Source organism: Idiotropiscis lumnitzeri, chromosome 20, assembly GCF_059441095.1.
Source record: "Idiotropiscis lumnitzeri isolate Australia: NSW breed Sydney's pygmy pipehorse chromosome 20, RoL_Ilum_1.0, whole genome shotgun sequence".
In the NCBI taxonomy this organism is placed as follows: domain Eukaryota; kingdom Metazoa; phylum Chordata; class Actinopteri; order Syngnathiformes; family Syngnathidae; genus Idiotropiscis; species Idiotropiscis lumnitzeri.
This window is the reverse complement of record NC_142410.1, coordinates 12,197,197-12,211,394: the sequence shown is the minus strand read 5'-3', so window position 1 is coordinate 12,211,394 and position 14,198 is coordinate 12,197,197. Positions and strand designations below refer to the sequence as shown.

The following is a 14,198-nucleotide window of genomic DNA, read 5'->3' as shown; positions in this document are numbered from 1 at the left end:
CCAAAGAAACTTATTAATAAGGTTGTTTTTATCCTTCCGTAATTCTATCACCTCATTTGGTTCTTAAATAGATTTAACCAGTTAGCATATTTTTTTTTTGTATCCCGTCTCGCTTCCTTGCCGCACCGTATTCCTCCGAGAGGTATCAAAGCCGAGTTCTGCAAGTGTCGTTCCGTGGCTTCCGTTGTAGTTTTCCAGAAAGTTTGTCAATTTACACTATAAATGGCGTGTGTGCGACATTGACACATTTAATAATTCAAGTCGAGGAAGGACCGCAGACTTTTGATGTTTTTTTTTTCTGCGCTATCGTAACTATTCGTGGATTCGTAAATACGAGTCTCAGAATGCTTAAAAATGCGCGTAAACCGCCGTCGTCATCCATGCTGCAAATTCTGCGAAAGCCTCGCAAAACAAACGAAGTGGCTGGGATTTGTTTCGTTTTTTTTTTCTAGCCGCACAAGCAGGACACGACCGGACAATCCTAAACAAATTTCTACCGAGCGACTATTCCGAACTTGCTGGAACAAAATTGTGTTTGTGAAAGAGCGCCCCCCCACCAAATGTAATTACTTAACATTAGGACAAGCAACTCCTCCATGCTCCTTGTGAGTGTTTTCATTATGCATTTGGCTGCTTATCCGCTTCAATAAACGTCTGCGTGTGCATCGGCAACTGCGGCTCTCCTTGCCTACGTGCCCCGCTCCGAACACTTGAGTTGCGTTTGGTCTCTTCTTTGGTGCGTTTGGCTTCGGAGCCCGGCCGGTCCTCCCGCCACGCGAACCCTGACCCTCTGTCACTGCCGGCCGACTCATCCAAGGAAAATCCCGCCGAGGTCCCGCTCGCACCGACGGCGGGGGTGCGTCGGTCGGTTGTTTGTTTGTGGGGCCGGAGGGAGGGGTTGATGCCTCGCCCCGGCGCGTTTAATCCGTGACCCTTCGCTTTACTCCGCTGTCGATAGCAGCCCTCTGCTCAGCTGCACAACCTGAAATGGCGACGCCTGCTCGGGTCAAACGCGCAGTGCATCCGCAACAAAGACGAAAGATGCGCTGGGAATAGACGGGATGCAGCTTTCCACCGCTGCACACATTTTTCTCTCCGCACACTCGGATAGAAATGCGATGAATAAAGAAGAAAGGAAGGAGAATAAAAAAAAAAAAAAACAGTTTTCCCTCACCCTGAGGAAAAAATCCGGTTGGCTTAAAAATCGCAGTTTGGTGCGTAACTTGTTTTGAAATTAAAGTGCAAAATGTAACTCACAACGACATTTGAAAATTCAAATCTGAGAAAACACTGGTGATAAACTGCCGCATTAATGAAAGCTTTTCTAAATCAACAAAATGTCGAGCAGAAAATACAAATGCGTCGTTAATAATTAAAAGCATTTGTTTTCTGCAAATTTGGGCCGAAGCAACAGGTGGCGCTGCGCCGCCTACTTGTTGAGCCAATCAGAGGCCTGAAGAAAGTCAAATGGGGAAAGCGGCGCCATCAAGGAAAAAAAAAAAAATCCCATTTAAATATGAAATGAGCAAAAGAAACTCCTGCGTGACATTTAAATAATTCAAGTCCTTCCTCCAATCAGACGTCAGCTGTTTCCAGATGTTGCGCTCATTCAAAGTGGCTTTGCCAACCGCGATTGACCGCCATTAGAGAAGTGGAAACAAAAAAAAACATTTTTTTATATACTGTACATATTTCAAAGAACAAAGAAACACTGTTGAAATTGCGCTTTTTTTTCCCCCTCCCCACCCGAGCGTCGTCTCTCGTAATGACCGCGAACAAAAAGCCAGGATGCTTCTGGGTCAGATTGAAAAGGGGAGGAAGGGAGGGGGACGGCGGGGCTCACTTGTTCTAAGAAAAGACAAATCTTCACAATGTATCATCATCACATTTTAGCATTTAGGTTTTTTTTATTTTTTTTGTTAAACTATTCTCAGCGTCTCGAGTGTATTTAAAGAAAACAAAGGCTTGTCAAGCGCACTGAGAGCCCTCAAAGGGATAGCGAGCATACTCTTTGGACACGCGGCGCTATTTATTTACCACACGCGCACCCACCAAGCAACCCCCACCCCCCTCGCCAAACACACTGACAAGCAGGCTTTTCTGTTGCTCTCATAAATAAAGTATAGAAATTCGTTAGCAAAAAAAGAAGAAAAAAAATTAAAAGGCAAGTTGCAGCAATGAGCAAACATGCATGACAGCTTTGGCTTGGCGGGGAAAAAAAAACAACGGCTTGAAATAATAATTTAAAATAGCATTAAGAATTTCAAATATTAAAACTCAAGGGCGGTTTACAATTTGACTTTTAAGGACTAGTCGACGTTTATGAAATACACACGTGCTTGAGTTTTGAGTTTCGGTTAAGACAAAACAAAATAATCATCTTTCTGAACAGGTGTCCTGTCGATCAAAATTAGGAAGGCAAATTAAGAAATTGGCATTTCTCTGCTTTAATACAAATGATGATAAACAAACTAAAAATCAAAAAATAATACTTTTTTTCTGAAATATCCTCCTGATTTTGTATCATACTTATTAAAATGCACCTCAGTTATTTGTATGTTATAAATTTAAATTCCCAACCTGTTTTGACTATAGAATGAAATGGCTTTTTTTTTAGTTCATATCTGGATTTTGTCTCACTTCGACTAAAAGCTTTGGAAAATGATATTTTTGGGGGGGTAGCACAAAGCTAGAGCTTTACTGTCATTCGTTTCCGCAATCTTTTCTTATTTTATATTTATAATTTTTTTATATTTCTGTATCAGCTTTACCATGCAAATTGAACATGTCAAAAATGCATAATTAAATTTACTTGGATAGGAAAATTTTCATTCGTGTGGATCCGTTTTACGAAAAAACCAAAATTGTCTACGGAGCATTATCTTGGAGATTTTGTATAAATTCAATTTATAATTTCAAGTTTTGCAGATCGGACCAAATAATTATTTCCATAACTTGGAAAATGTTTTTTTTATGAATTGGACAAAAAAAATTTCATTGATTTTGTTTTTCTAAATGTTTTTGTAAATGAATCATCCACATTCTATTTTTGCAGGCAAGTGACGCGTATCATTTGTAACAATCCGATCGCTTTGCATGTTCTTCTCCCTGAAAAATGTCAAAATTGTTCATTGACGCTCTGACAAGAGGAGTGTCAAAATGGTGAAAAATCATAAAAAGCGCTGATAAAAGCGCATATAAAAAGCTCGTAAGTGTGCATGAGATTTTTATTTGCAATCCATTTATGAATAATTAAAAAAAACATGTCTTTTCTCTTTGGGCTGAAATATTTTTCGGGCTTGAATTGTGAGGTTTAATCCATTTTGGAATCCGAGCAGTGATTTATTGAAAAAGTGAAGCGGGAGGGAGACGAAAACATTTGGAAAAGTGGTGAGGGACACAAATCAATAGCGCGGGAAAAAAAAACTGAACTCAGCTCATTTGGGATTGATTTCACTCCTGTTTCGATACGCCGAGCCGTGCGGGCTTTGGGGCCTCTTGGGGGGACCAAGGTTTGCAGCGTGCCAGGTAGAGAGCTGCACCGCGGGCCATCAACTTTATTAGGATGGCAGATAAGCTGATTAGAGCTTGTCAATCAAAGGTGCCAGAGCCTCACAATCGCAATCAGGCTTGTGCTGGAGCAAGCTTGAGGGGGGGAAGGGGGGGGGGGCTACCACTTTGTTTCGTTCTATCCTCCTTTCCTGCTCACTTTCTCTTGATTTATTTTTTGGGTGATAAATCATTGAAGCAAGCAACAAAGCAAAGGCGGCAGAAGCAGCAACACTAGCGGAGGCTAAGCTAAGTGAGCGCGCGCGAGGACGCTGTGATGATGTGACGACGCTATTAAAGGCCGCACCGGCTTGCGTTCAAGCGCTTTGATTTGGGGCGGCGGCGCTATTAGACGAAAGGGACAGGCCGGCTCCGATGTGTCTGCGCCGCACCGAAAGATTCGTTGGTGGCCAGAACCAAAAAAATAAACAAATGCGGCGTTTTACATCATTTGTGGCCAAAATGGGCTGAGTGCAAAAATAAAAATGGATGGGAAACACTCGCTTTGTGTCGACATTACAGACGACCCCCCAGCCCCTATTTTTTTTCCCTTCATAATTGCCTATATTAGTCGTTTAAATATATCCAGAGTGTTTATGTCACCTTCAGAGGGGGCAATGGTAGCAGGATCAAATCGTTTTTGTTTTTTTTTGGGCCTTTTTGCCATAAACGTGGTTTGCTGGAATTTGCTGTTTGGAAAGAAGGAGGCCTTTAGTGTCTTAGTTTGTGGGAGGTGTGAATTTTTCAAACGGAAGACGAAATTGCCGTTTGCACAGCGACGGGGAATCGGTCAAGAGCTCTTCAGCACGGATCCATCTGGGAAAGTTCTATCTCTACGGCCAATCATCGAATTATATGAAATAAGTTTTTGTCATGGTTTTCAGTTCAGGTCATTTGTTGTCGCTCACACGGAAGTACGCTGGCGCTGATTATCTGCAAACATTCTAACAAGATCTCTTGCCACTGGGGATTTTTTTTTTTTTCCTCTCGCCAAGCTGCAGTCTGTTGATTCAGCTCTTCCCGTCCCATTGAGGGCTCCGTATGCTAGCTGGCTTTTGTGTACCGAAGGCCTTTTGTCCAGCGGCACCTCAGCTAGCTCCGTTGAAGCGTAAACAAATTTTTTTTTTCGCCCCTAAATCCCCGCGGAGCGACTCAGTCCGAGGGTGTCAAAGATAATGGCGATTTATTGCAGCTCTCGGCTTTCTCATTGGCCCTCGCGCCCCCTTTCCAATCGCCAGCCGTCCCTTCCTCCTCAAACAGATTAAAATTAAGCCGTAAACATGTGAGGACGGAATTAGCACATTTAGCTCGTCTCCTCGTCCCACATCCCATTTACGCTGCGGCTGATCCCCGCCGCCGAAAAAGGAACGACGCGGCTGCAATTTTAATGACTGGCGACCGTTTTTTGAAGTCCACATGAAAAAAAAAAAAAAAATGCGTGCGCTCGCCGTTTGTGGCGGCGCTAGATACGGCGGGGGCCGAGACTCGGGCCCGTGATTGGCGGGGGGACGCGCGCCGCAGGCTTGGACTCCGGGGCTCCTCGATAGCATCGGTGTCATTTTCCTCTTCTCGATAAGACAGCGTGCTGACAAGGTCCGATTAGGAGGGGTGGGGGGGAATAATTACAGCGTTGCCTTTCATCCACCGATAAACAGCACGCCGGCGGCTGTTTTTTTTTTTTTTTTTAAGAGCTGAAGCATATACATTCAAGAAAATAGAGTTAACTAAATTTGAAGAAAAACACACTTGCCCCCCACCACAAGCACCCCCCCTTCACCCCTCCTTCAAAACATCTTTTTTTTTTTTCCAAGGCCTCCTTTTCTCAAAGCTGTGAAATATTTACATCCTGGCTTTCGGCGTCATTAATCTAACAATTATCAAATGACGGCGTATTCCGTGTGAACGAAGGAACGCACAATGCTACGTTGTGGCGGCGTACCCAAAGAGTCATTTATTATGCTATACCTCAAGGAGTGAGGACTTTTCTTTTTCTTTTTTTAAACCGACGAATAAAAAGAGAGCTGCTCGGGATATGCAAAGCACAATGTGGAACACAGACAACAATACAGCGAGAGTGCGCGGGGGGGAGTCATGAAATAGATCTATATGAATTATAATAAATGGCAGGTGGCACAAAACTTGAAAAAACATTTTGTACTCTTCGCTATTTAGCCCTTCTGTTTTGCTCAGGAAGGGAAAGATTGTCCGTGGGTCAATTTGACCCAAGTTTATTTAAATGATCATAAAATGTCAAAATGCGGGAATAAAAAAAAAAAATTAAATGGCAGTTGGAGCGAAATTTAAATTCCCCAAAATTCTAAAATACTTCTCGGCTTAACTCGCAAGATGAATTTATATTTTTAATTTTCCAAAAGTGTAAAACACTGAATTAAAAAAAAATCATAAATAATTCTTGGCTTAAAAGTTAAAGACGATACTGATGGGACTAATCCACTTTTTCTGATGCAATCGGCCGTCCATCCCAAACACCTGCTCGCACCTGTGTCTTAATAAACTGATGGAGTTTGCTATTTTTAGGTTACAATGATTAAAAAATGCACCGCACAGCCCCCAACACACACACACACACACTTTTCTCCTGGCCTTGTTGCATGCAGAAGAAAAAAGTGTAGCATTGACCTCTGGCTGACACGGAGAGCGCTGGAGGAGGGAGGGAGAGAAGGAAGGTAGGTGGTGAGCTTGCCGTGCGGTGGTGGGGAAGGGGGGTGGCAGGGGGGCGCGGGGTGGTGGTGGTGGTGTAGGGGGGGGGGGGGCTGTTGGTCGTAGGAAAAAAGAAAGAGCCACACAGCGAGCAGAGAGTTGAGACAACAACTGTGAAGAGCGGCGCAGGGTTCAAGAAAAGCCGTTTCAGAAGGAAATGGGAGACAAAAGCGAGGACTCTGAGCCCCCCCACGGGCACTTTAAAGGGCCGCTACATCTGAGACGCCCGCCGCTATATTTAAAGACAAAATAAAGAAAGAAAGAAATGCGGGAAGGGAGAACCAAGAGGGAGAGAGAAACAATATAATCATGTAACCAAGTTGATGCGATGATGGATGGCAAATTATATTTTTATTTATTTAAATGATCAAATTCTTATTTTCTATTGTTTTCATTCCTCCAAGGCCCAGATGAAATTTATGAAACACTTTCTAATAGAAAAAAAAAGAATTTGGGATATAGGCGAGCATGTAATTCAAATGTCATCATAAATAAATAGAAAATATTTATTGTCTTTATTTGATTGATTCATGTTTGCGTCCCCCCCAGAAAGAAAATTTTATACATTTGATAATGCAGAAAAAAAATGATTTACATTGTCAAATTAAAATGTCAAAATGGAGCTGATGTTTTGTTTTCTAAATAGCTGTTTTGTTTTTATTAACTTCATTGTTTAATTCTGTCTGAAAAAGATTTTTAATATGATTCAGAAATAAATATGCAAGTCCATGTAAAAAAAAAAAAAAAATGCCGTCTTTAGCACTCTTAAGGAAGCCGCAATGTTGCCGTTTAGCCGCAAATCTTTTGTGTTCTTTTAAGCACGCGTGGACCCGATAGCCTCACTTTTTCAACATGACACCTTTTCAGATGTAAAAAAGAAAAGAAAAGAACGCAACAGCAGCAGCGGCAGCGGCATGTGTCAAGTTAAAAAGCCTTCAGGAAGTCCCGCTAAAGAAACGCGCGTCTTAAACACGTGCCGTGATGAGCTCCTTCTTCATCTGCGTCGCTTGTGACGCTTGCGACCCGGCCGGGCACATTTGCCGTCTCCATCTGTCCTCGCGCCTCCTCAACGGGGTGCCCCGAGGACCTCCGAACCCCTGCCCCCCCCTCCCCTCGTTGCAGACCCCCCCCCTCGACCGTGTCAAAGGCGCGTCCTGCTTTAGCCGGCCCGGTGCCCATCAGACGGGCTGGCCGCCTCGTTAAGACGCCCGAGCAAGATGAAACGGAGACGGACCGGGAGATCAGCTGGCTGGACCATCTGCCCGTTGGCGGGGGGGGGGGGGCACCGCGGGGACTTGGTCGAGGTGGGGGCGGTTAACGTCACGAGTGTGAGGCGGCGGGTGCTACTCCAGCGCGACGGCAGCCGGCGTTTTAGGTCGGCCCCGATGTGGCCACAAATGACAAGTTTGCAAAATAAAGCGTCGAGCTTTTCAACCTGGCGAGTTGCCACGCGAGCGCGTCGTGCGCTTTAGGCCAACACCTACTCCTTTCACGTTCTGGGTTCATCCCTCAAAGAAACAAACCCCCCCAAAAAAAAGCTTTCCATAGCAAGGCAGAAACAAGGAGAAGCTTTTTGTCCCCGCGAAGAATGTCAGGAGGCTGCTCGTCGAGCACATCACACAACTCCAGGCACGATTTTACGACTCGGGTTTTGCCTGCGACGCTCTCCGAAAGAACAAAACAATTGTTGCCACACCAGGGCAAACGGAGCAAAAGCTTTTTTGTCTTGCAGGCGGGCTAACTTTAGCTTTGCTCCGCTCCAGCGCGTCACTCGGCTTGAGATGAAATTGTTTGTCATCATCTTACCAAAAATAACAAAAAGTCTTGTTGGCCTAGCAGGAAAAAAAGAAAAGAAAGAGTTTTGTCTCGGGAAGTGGCCTAACCTTGGGTGGGCTCCACTTCTGCTGCTCCTCGAATGCCAGTCTCACTTTTAGAAGACAGAACTGTTTTTAGCGAAAATAAACACATGGAGGCAAAATAAGGAGAAGCGTTTTTTTGTTGAGTTTTTTTTTCTCCATGTGGGACGCAGGTAACGTGATGAATGCGCTTTGACTGCCACCCGAGGGTGTCACCCTCCGTCACGGTTAAAACCACACCAAATGAGTTTGTGACCAAAGGCGACAAAAAATGTCGCCTGCTCAGGTCAAAGCAGCTTTTGTCTTGCGGGAGGAAAGTGAAGGACTGCGCCGTCCGGGGCTGCTGCTCCAGCGAGCGCGTCACCCCTCAAAACTCAGAAATAATAGTCACCTCTTATTTGGCCAAGGAGAACAAAAACTTCCCTTTTGAGGCGCAATCGCGTTTTGTCTTGGGGGGGGCTAACTGGGTGTTGTGACGTTTTAGACAACAAAACAACGGTTGTTTACATTCCGTCTTTGTCAAAAAAAGTGCCCAAAATACGTCGAAAATAACTCGAATGATGAGATCTCAAAGATGAAAATGTCTCATTTCGCACGAGCAGAACCAGAACCTTCCATGAATGCTCTTTGAAAGCAAAGCACTTTTTTATTTTTTTTTTTATTCCTCCCACCCTCTCCTGCATTCTATTGTTTGGTCGATAGGCTGCGCCCTTGAGCTGCCGTAGAAAGTGCCGTGGCCTGCTCTCGCCAGAAAGTGCTCCGAGGGAGTGCGCCTGGATGCACACACAAAAATCATTTGGACCAGTGCGTGTGTGTGTGAGCCCAAGTTCCTGAAAAGAGAAAGTAGTTCCTTCTCCACCTCGGCTTTTGTCCTCGCCTCGGAGAGCGGCACGTTCAGACACGAGCACGTGTCCTAAAGTCTCAAAATGTTCATTCCGGATTTAAAACAAAGAAAAAAAAAAAAAAACCCGGAGTGGTCGTCCTCCTGCGTCTAATGGCTCTCGTGTCAACTTTGACTGTTGACTAGCAGGTAGAAAGCGGCGGCTAAGTGGCCGACATGGTTCCCGACGCTCACATCAGTCGGAGCCTCGCCGCGTGAGACGTGTGCCGCTAATCCTGAAGGGCTGATGTATGCGCGGCTCGCCGAGCTCGGCTCGGTCCTTCCCCGAGCGCGTCTCTGATCTCGGGTTAGTCGAGCATCAATCGAGGCCGAGCGCCGCCCGGCTTTTTAAGTGGACTTGTGAAGGACTGGCTAAGGTGGCCTCGGGGAAGCGTTTGCTTGGTCTGGACCCTCTCGCGGTCGGATGCGAAGGTGCGCGCGCTCGTGGCAACGCACGCCACTGATGTCGAATTTGGAATGTTGGGACTTGGTCCTCGTGTCTCTTCTTGGTCTTGAAAGGTCAAAGTTTTGCTCGTGACTTGCTTTCAACTGCTCCAAATTTTGGTGTTGACTTGGCCTCAAATCTCCAAAGTCTTGCTTTTGACGTGTTCTGGACTCCCTCCAGTCTTAGTCTTGATTGGATCTGGACTCCTTAAAGTCTTGCTTTTGACTTGGTCTCAAATCTTCAAAGTCTTGAACTTGGTCTGGACCCCTCATCGTCTCGGTCTGGTCATTCTGTGCGAGTCAGTTTCCTAATGAAAGTCTTTTTTGGTGGTCTAATTGGTGTTTAAATCCGCTCTTAGTTGATGGAAAAAAAATAATAATAACAATAATAATAATGTTACCGAAACAACAACCGAGAAAACAACGACACAAAAATCTTAATGAAGAAACGGCACCTTCGCCTTTTCCGCCCCGTATGTGGAAGGGGAGCCAACCGTGGCTGGCGATCAAAAGGAAATATACAAACGCTCCAAACGGCGTGCGTTATCCTGCGTGGACATTTGTGCCGTCCATCGCCGTGCCTGCCAATTTTCTCCTCACTTCCTGTGCTTGAAGTCAGGTATTGTGGCGCTTTTAATGAGCTGTTTATACGTTCAGGCCCGAAGCCGCCGTTGTGCCGATAATTCTTATTAAAGGCGGCGAGAATGGAAGCGATGCAAACACCTTTGACACACAAAAAGACCAGACTGATTAAAATCCTGGATTGTTGTATCACGGTTCATCTTCAGCGATGTTTTTTTTGGGTTATTGTGGATCTTTTTTTTAATTATTATTTTACCCGAATGAGTCTGGAACGTGATAAATGTCGGTTCACCGTACTTCCTCAGTCCTCTGTGACGGGTTCACCCTTCACTCCCGCGGAGACTTCACTCCCAATTTAGACGCCGGCGACTGCGAGTGACGGCAAACGACTCTGGCACCCTACCTTCAGTTAACTTAACAAGTCTCCATACGTGAGCTCCGTCTTTGATCCAATTGATTTGACTGGTTTGAACAGATTTCTTGCAGAGAGGTTTTTTTTTTTTTTTTTGGTGGGATCTGCCAAGATGATCATCAGAGGAATGCGGGTCATTAGTCATGCGTGGTGTTGAATGTCCATCAATGAGATGTACTTCCCGACACGTACAGCCTTCGTTAAGCAGAGTGGGCATGTCGCGCCAGTCGCAATCGTTCAAATTCATGAATGGAATCATTCTGAAATATTGCTGCGGACGCTTCAAGAGCTTCGCTTGTCTGGACTCCTCCGAATCTTCTTTGGGATTTTATCCTGTCTTGATGTTGACTTGGTCAAAATGTTGTTCTTGGCGTCGTCCGGTCTGGACTTGTCAAAGTCTTGACTTTGTCCTTGTTTATGTGGTCTTTATACTAGACCCCCAAACACGAATCAACCAAACCAATTTCTCTGAATGGGTCACTTGACATGCGGACCTTTTCGTTCAACTTTGAGTTTGGGAGGTTCAGTGGCGTGACGTGGCGTGACATGGGGGGCGCGCATCTTGAGCCACCTGGATTATTTGGGCCAAACACGAGGAGCCCGTGTCTGTCCGGGCCCCTCTTCCATCCACCGTGGGGCCTCGGAGCCATGAACAGAAGGTGCCTCCTCACAACTCGCACCTGAGCCCCCCCCCTCGCCATTCTCCACCCACACTGCCTCTCTCGCTAGCGTCTGCATCCTCTCTCTCCCAGGCTGCGGCCTGGCCTACTTTTACCTCTCGCATTCCGGCCCCTTTTTGATGTCGACTTTGTTGGCCCTCTCCTCAAACCGTGCGTACGGTTCTCCCCAAAAACATTTGCTCAATTTGCCGTGTTTGCGACGATACATTTCACACACGGGATTGCAGATCGTCTACAAAGTGAGCTTTAGCTGCGCTCATTATGGAGAGCCACTTGAAAGTCAGCCGTTGTTTTTCAACACCAGAGGAGCTTGTTCTCTCTTTTTCGGCGGCTTTTCCTCCGCTCAGATCTTGTTGGCATCTTTTTCATGTGATCTCGGTGCGAAATGACCAGCGGCAAGGCGCCTTGGCCGATATCACAAAGCTTGCTTGTCCGAAATCGGGCGGATTCATTCGCGTTTATTTGTGAAGATGATTATGATTGTTTTTTTTTTTGTTTTTTTTTTTTTTTTCCACAACGCTCCACCGTCAAAACTGCTCCGTCATCGAACCCCCTGTTTAAGTCTCCTGACGTCTTTTCTTGAAGACAGTAATTGTTGTAAGAGAATGTGAGCTGTGGTTGTAATTACTGAGGAGGTTCGAGGGTGCCCAGCGCCTCAACGTGTTTCCTGAAACTGCAGTGCGGGCAAAATGGAATGGCAACGAGCATATCTTGAAATATATGTCCGATGGCGCCACTGTATTGTCACATTTTCTCTCTTCTTTTTTTTGTAGTTATCTGATAAGAAATGTTCCGTTTTCCCCCCCCCCCCCAAAACGTGATTCACGACCACCTTTCGCAGGACGTGAGTCCAGACCAGATTGAGATTTTAAAGAGTACAGACCAAGTCCAGAGTTTGAGGACTGATTTCCACGTTAACACTTTGAGGAGAAAAAAACATTTCAACAATTTGGAGAGTTGAGACGACATCAACACTTTGAGGAGTCAAAATCGAGTCAGCAAATACTCAAGAGTCCAGACCTGGTAAATTGGTGAGTCGCCAATCTGCATTACAGGGAGTGGCTTAAATTTGACGTTAAGTGTATTAAAACTTCTTTTTTTGCCCCCCCCCCCCGCCCTCACAAAAATAAAAAATTAAGTTATTTTAAACTTCAGGCCTCCTATCATTGCTAACGCAGGTCACGGCTGACGTAGCGACGTGCGTCTGTGAGACTAATAAGGTGCTCGTCTATTCTCAGCGACGTCTGAGGCAGTAATTAGCGGGCGACTTTGAGTCGGGCTCGCCGAGGGTGATTGGAGCGAGGGGGGGGGGGGGCGGCAAGTGAACTGCGGCCGCCTGTTCCCTCGCCCTGATGGAGGTTATATTTTCCGCGACAACTGGACCAGAGTAATCAAAATGTGTTAATAATCCCTTCAAAGGAGGCTCGCTGGCTTTGAGAAGCCTCAGTGAACGGCAATCCCCTCCCAAGACTCCGTTTCTGGCCGCCCGAACACCCTCGCACACCCTCTGTCACGCTTTTCCTCGTTTGTTTTTGGGGGCGGGGGTTTTCGGCCACCTCCCTCTTAATCTTCTCAACCCAGCTATTTTTCACAAATTTGCTTGCATGGCTTCCTGCCCACAGATTTGCAGTGTCCGGACTCACTTCCTGGCGTCTCATCCAAGCGTGGGCAAATTTGCATCATCAAACGTCTCGGATTGTTTGTTTTTCTTCAAAATCATGCATGCTTTTTTTTAATTCACTAATCTCATTGGTGAGAAACATATTTCTGATTCTTATTATTACTTTGTTAATAACTCTGCTATCATTAAATTAACCTTAAAAATAGATGACCCGAAAGGTCAAAGTTGACAAACACAAATGTCCAGATGGGGTCGGTCCGACCGAATCTTCTCCTTAAAAGATTGAGCGTCTTGATCGATAGGCCATCGATCCGCGCGACGGTCGGGGTAGTAATCATGCTTGGAAAAGAAACAAAATGTAGTTTGGGCGCATATTGATCAGAGGGAGGCTAAGCGGCTTGAAGGATATTGATTCGGCACAATTTGGATTTAGGCTGTTACATATGCTTGAATGTACAAGCACCTGATGCAAAAAATAAATCATGTTGGGATTCATTAGTCCAACTGCAGATATTGCAGCCTGGTGAGCCGAAAGACAAAATATAGAATTGAATTGAATGCAAAATGCCGAGTGGGCTGGTTGACTAAAATGCTAACATGCTAGTAGTTGCTATCTGTGATTCGAGCCTTTTTTTTTGCCTTTTCCGTTTTCAGCCAACTTTAATTTAAATGTCATCTAAGTACACGTCTCATTATGTAGTCCAGTCAGTGGGCTGCGTTCGTTTGAGACTTTTACAAAACGCATGCGAGGTCTGTGGGGTTGACGTGACAGAGGGGGGGGGGGCAGTTGTACCTCGTGTCCAATGTCGGGTACGAGAATGTGCCGCACTTAGCATGAAAAAGCGACACCGCCAACATATGACAGCGATTAGAATGGCGGCAAATGTGAACACATTTTTCCGGGGAAAAGCTGAAGAAAACGAAGCGAAACGGTTTCGCAGTCATGCCGTGTTTCTCCATCGTCAGGTGCAGTTCTCCGTCGACATTGGTCTAGAAACGGGCTAGCGAGCGTGGCTGCGAGCGCTCAAGAACTCATTGACTTTCTAATGATTAGCGGTCAGGCCCCCGGTCCATGTTCGTAGCGGGGATTTGGCCCGAGCCGCCGCTGCGAGCTCCCCCGGCCACTCCCGCGCACCGCTATCGACGCAACCCCGCCCCTCCCTGCCCCGCCCCCTCCCCACTCTCTCGTTGGCCTTCCGGCGATCACGTCAAAGCCCATTAAGCGCACGGTTCCGCCACTACAAGAGCCGGGATCTTGTTTTTTTTTTTGGCCCGTGTTTGTCTTTCTTCATCTCATGTCTTTCGCCTCCATCTCGTCTTCCACCTCCTCCTCGTTTCCAATGAATAGGCAAGCCAAGAGAAAAAAGGAGTAACCTTTGACAGGAATTTTTCCACTTGTGCTATATGTATGGCTACGTATCGATCCACGACTGGCGTTGGGAACTATAGCCAA

General features: G+C 45.9%; 1 protein-coding gene across 3 annotated transcripts in view; it reads left to right on the top strand.

Annotated features, from left to right (window-relative positions):
* Positions 1-14,198, top strand: part of vti1a (vesicle transport through interaction with t-SNAREs 1A) — a 74,582-nt gene that overhangs the window by 26,548 nt on the left and 33,836 nt on the right. The gene's annotated exons all lie outside the window — the stretch shown is intronic.